Source organism: Cryptomeria japonica, chromosome 6 (assembly GCF_030272615.1).
Source record: "Cryptomeria japonica chromosome 6, Sugi_1.0, whole genome shotgun sequence".
Lineage (NCBI taxonomy): Eukaryota > Viridiplantae > Streptophyta > Pinopsida > Cupressales > Cupressaceae > Cryptomeria > Cryptomeria japonica.
The window spans coordinates 56,514,366-56,520,098 of NC_081410.1; positions in this window are offsets into that span (position 1 = coordinate 56,514,366).

Consider the following 5,733-nt stretch of genomic DNA (forward strand, 5'->3'; position numbering starts at 1 on the left):
AAGAGATTGGAGTTACATTTTTAATCAAAATGGACTGAAATTTCTCAATAAACATCATAACAACTAATTCAATAACACTGCAATCATTTAATCAATCTTTTTACAACATCTAGAAGAAGGGAAAGAAGCATAATTTTTTTTTAAATAACAACAAGGTAGATGCCATCCAATGTGTGGAGCTTTCCAGGAAGAAATTTGTTGGAGAGCTTCTATCCTGCAATAGATTTCCAAACCAAAACCGAAACCTTCTTCCCAAACAATTTTCCAGAATTTGCCTCCTGCAAAAACATGCATCCCTCTTCCAAAGCATTCACAGGGATAAATAGAAAAAATATTTTAACCTAAACTTTTAGGTTGAAATATTTTTCTCATCCAAAAACATTTAACTAATAAAATTTACTTTTATTCTATTTTCCTTCAAAAAGGTAAATGGGAATTTCTTTTTTTTGAAAAAAACATTTCTTTCATCATGAAATTTAATTCTTTTCCAAAAAAAAGTGAAAAACAATAATTTAACTCTATCTTTGTTTTTCTTTAAATCTAAAAGCAATAGTAATTAACTTTATTTATTTTATTTTTCTATTTGATTTAAATATAGTTACTTTCTCCAAAATAAAACAATTACTAATTTAAATCTAATAACTTCACTCAATTAGCTAAGTCCATAACACAAAGGCATAATAATGCATACATTACTTATACCAATTATGAAATGATGACTTAAACTCAAATAAATAATTGAACCCACTAGGGTACGCAAACTGAGAAAACCACAAGAAAACTCCAAAAAAGTCAAACGAACAAGACTCGAAGGCCGAACAAAAGGAACAGATGACTGACTGATGACACTCACATGAGTAGACTGAGGATAAGAACTAGGGTCAACAACTATCTCCACCACTCCCATCAGACATATAAGGCATGCTCAGACCTATGAAGCCAAGTGGAGATGATACCCCGTACCTACCTGGTACTTGTACCTGCAATATCCTGCATCATCAAACCATGCATGCATATATACAAATATAGAATACATGGCACGTACACCGATGGAGGAGAATCATGATGTTCCCTATCTCACCGAAGTGAGTGAAGGAAAATCATCCCATCACATCCAATACACTCACAAACATGCAACATATAAATACACATTGCATAAGTAAGGTAAAAGTGTCAGTCCATAACAATAATCCATAAAAATAGTACTAATCACAAGTACTAAAATATTATAATAAAGCATACATCACATATCCAGTTAAAGAAAGAAATAGTATCAAATACATCTGAATAATGTTTAGCAGTAATGTATCAACCAAAAAGTAAATTGAAACAAAATATAAGTCTAATAAGTTCGATTGAGAAGGGGTACTACATTCTCCCCCCCAAAACTTGGCTTACTCCTGGAAGCCTAAAACATATAAGAATAGAGCTCTCTCATCTTCGCTGCATCCTCCCAAGTCACCGTGGTCTCATCATTTGGGTCCCAAACGACCCTTACCTGGTCGATGGTATGACCCCTAAGGGTCAAATCTTGATGATGAAGAATGCGCATGAGCTCCATGGAAAGTTGCCCATCCTCAACCTGTAAAGTGTTCCAATCAAGAACATGAGTCACATCAGGGTGATAAGGTCGAAGAACTGAAACATGAAAGACATCATGGATGCGGGATAGACTCGATGGCAAGGCAAGATGGTAGGCAATAGGTCCTATCCTCTCAAGGATCTCAAAAGGGCCAATAAAATGAGGTGCCAACTTAGAACCCTTTCCATAAAGGATCAGACTCTTCCATGGATGCACTCTCAAGAACACACGGTCGCCAATAGAAAACTGATGATCTACTCTATGAGCATCTGCATACTTCTTTCTCCTATCCTGTGTAGCTACCAAATGCTCATGAATCCACTCAACCTACTGCTCCATCTCTTGAAGGATATCTTGTCCTATACACACAATGTCCTCTAACCGATCCCAGCTCAAAGGAGTATGGAAAGGATGACCATACAATGCCTGAAAGGGGGACATACCTATGGAGCTTTGATATCCAATGTTATAAGAAAACTCCACTAGATAAATATAATCCTCCCAACGTGATTGCTGGTCCATAACATACATGTGAAGCATTTCCTCCAAAACCTGATTCACACGCTCGGTCTAACCATCTGCCTATGGATGATAAGCTAGACTGAAGTTCAACTGAGTCCCCAAATCATGCTGAAGTAAGGTCCACAATGCTGAGGTAAAGATAGGATCTCTATCAGAAATGATCCACCTTGGAATCCCATGCAATCTCACTACATCTTCCAACAAAAATTGAGCCACCACTACTGCTGTATAGGAAGCTCGAATAGGAACAAAATGAGAAACCTTGGTCAACCTGTCAACAATGACCATGATGGCATCATGACGATGCAAAGATACAGGAAACCCAACAATAAAATGCATGGAAATGATGTCCCATTTCCAATCCGGTACTATAGTAGGCTATAAAATCCCTACCGGGTGTTGATGCTCCACCTTCACCCACTAACATTCCAAACACTTTGACACAAAATCAGCAATGTCATGTTTCATGCCAACCCAATGATAAATATTTGTAAGATCTTGGTGCATCTTCTTGACACTTGGATGTGCTGAATAAGGTGCACAATGGGCCTCAGTCATGATCAAAATGCAAAGACCCTCCAAAGGAGGTACATAGATCTGACCAAGATGACGAAGAAGACCATATGCTTCAAGACTATAACCACAAAATCTACCCTCTAATGGCCTTTTAGACTCCATCACACTCTAACACCATGAGACCAAGAATCCCGAGGAAGAACTCCAATAATTCTCTCTCTCAAGTTGACTCCCAGGGACAATGCTGAAACTTCATGCCGCCTACAACTCAAAGAATCTGCCACTACATTCTCCTTCCCCTAAATATATAGAACCTCAAAATCATACTCGCAGAGGAATTCCATCCACCTCACTGTCGAGCATTCAAGTTTGGTTGTGTGAGGATATATTGCAAACTGCGGTGATCACTATGCAGCTCAAATCGATGCCCTAACAAAAAATGTTGCCATCTAACCAACGCATGCTCTATAGCTGCCAACTACAAATCATGAACTAGATAGTTCAACTCATGGTCCTTGATTTTGTGAGACTCATAGGCAACCACACATTCATCCTACATAAGAACTACACCTATACCTTTTAAAGAGGCATCTGTTCATACCATAAAATCTTTGGATGGATCAGGGACTGCCAAAATCGGAGCACTGACAAGGAGCTCCTTCAAGGTATGAAATGCTGACTCACACTGCACTAACCAAACAAACTTCTTCCCTTTCCTTTGAAGAGAAGTAATCGGGTGACCTATCCGAGAAAAACCCTTAACAAAGCGATGGTAATATCCGGCCAAACCCATGAAACTCCAAACCTCTGATACATTGGTCAGTGTTGGCCAATCTACTATGACTTGGATCTTTGAAGGATCCACAGATACACCCTCTCTCAACACCATATGACCAAGATAGTTCATCTCAGACTAGAAGAAATCATACTTTGCCAAATTGGCATAAATTTGATTCTCCCTTAAGCACTGCAATACCTATCGTAAGTGACCCTCATTCTCTTCCATAGATCTAAAATAAATCAATATTTCATCCAAGAACACAAGGACAAAATGATCAATGTAGGTGCAAAAACCCCCATTCATGAGGCACATGAAAATTGAAGGCATTTTTGTCAACCCAAACGACACCACTGTGAACTCATAGTGACCATAACGAGTACAAAATGTCATCTTATGAATGTCTGCATCATGAATGCACAACTAATGATACCCAAATTTTAGATTAATCTTAGAGAACACCTTGGCTCCCTTCATTTGATCGAAAAGATCATCTATACAAGGCAATGGATATCAATTCTGGATGGTTACCTTATTTAGCTATCAGTAATCAATGCATAACTAAAGAGAACCATCCTTCTTCTTAACGAGGATAATAGGCACACTCCAAGGAGAAACACTAGGATGAATGAATCCCTTGGCCAAAAATTCCTCCATCTATGACTTGAACTCACTTCAACTCCTGAGTAGGCATCCAATATGGAGCTCTTGAAATAGGTTCTACACCAGGAAGTAAGTCAATGCGAAAGTTTGTCTCGCTTTGGAGGCATACCAAGAATCTCCAATGGAAACACATCATAATACTCTTGAAGAATAGGGTGACCATCAAGAGTCATTTCATGACTCTCTCCCTCATCCATATCCTCAAGAGTTACTGCAAAAAGCTGACTTCCTTGATGCATACAGTGCTTAAGTTGCATAGCGGAAATCATACGTAAGGATATCGATCTCTTAACTCCAACAATCCCCACTTTCCTGCCATGGTCATCTAAAAACTCTACTATCTTTTGATGATACTCCACATGAGCATTGTGAGATGATAGGAAATCCATCCCCAATGCTACTCCATAGGATCCAAAAGGAGTGACTCAAAGGTCAACATAAGTAACAAAGGGTCCTAGGTCCAACTCACAACTAGGAACAAAGGCATCTATGAACACACGCACCCTAGTAGCCAACTCTACTTGCCACCTATCCACCTTCTTAGCAGATGCGAGCCCACACCACTCCACAATGGATGAAGAAATGAAAGAATTTGAAGCACTGGAGTCAAAAAGGAAAGAGATAGGAATACCACACAACACACCTATAGGCTCACTATTAGTCCCCTGATGTTCAGCCTAGTGGTCATCAACCACTGCAAACACTCGGTGGGATCTACCTGCATCCCCTACTATCTGCTTTGATGTTGCTGGCCTTTGACTCCCCATCTGGTGAGGACACTAAGGGCACTAAGCGGCTATATGACTAAACTATCCACAAGAGAAGCAAGCTCCCCTACCTGGTCCTCTACCTCCAATCGGCTCACTAGACTACTAAAAGCTTCCCCTGCTAGGGGCCTGAGATGTACTCTGAGAGGACTAACCTAGGAAACCCTATCTGCTCCTCTGCTAGTTCCTATTCCTCCTATGTTGAGGGTTGCCACCCTGCTAGCCCTGGAACTATTTCAGTCTTTGCGGCTGTGGCTGCTACTGCTGTACACCCTTAGCAAGTTCCTGAGGACTCCTAAATGATGCAGCTGGCTGGGAATGGTTCCCACAAGCTCTGGGACCACTGAAAGGAACACTCACTATCTACACCCCTGACTGACCACCATGTGCATAGCTAAGGTTCTGCTCAACCAACCTACCTTTCGCCATGGCTACCTCAGCTGAAGAAGACTCAAACACTCTCAATCCTCCACTGATGCGGTCATTAAGACCCCTCAAGAAGTGTTGCCCAAACATTGCCTCATCCTTATCAATCTCGACATACTATTTAAGCTCATAGAACCTATGCTCAAACTGGTCTACTACTAAACCATACTAATGCAAAGCATAGAACTCATCTACCCAAGATTGCCTCCATTGAGGTGAGAGAAATTTTGCCTTGAATCTCTCTAAAAATATTTCCCATGATACGGTGTTAATACACACACCGATCTACTGCTACTCTAATCTCCACCAGTTTGAAGCAAAACTATCAAGATGCATGATAGCACATCTCACCTTGGTGTTGCTAATATATGGGAACATAGCAAAAAATCGATCCAAACTAATAAGCCAGGTCTTTGCCTCAAGACCAATACCTTTACCATCAAAGAAAGGAGGGTTGGTCCTCATAAAGTCCCTAATGT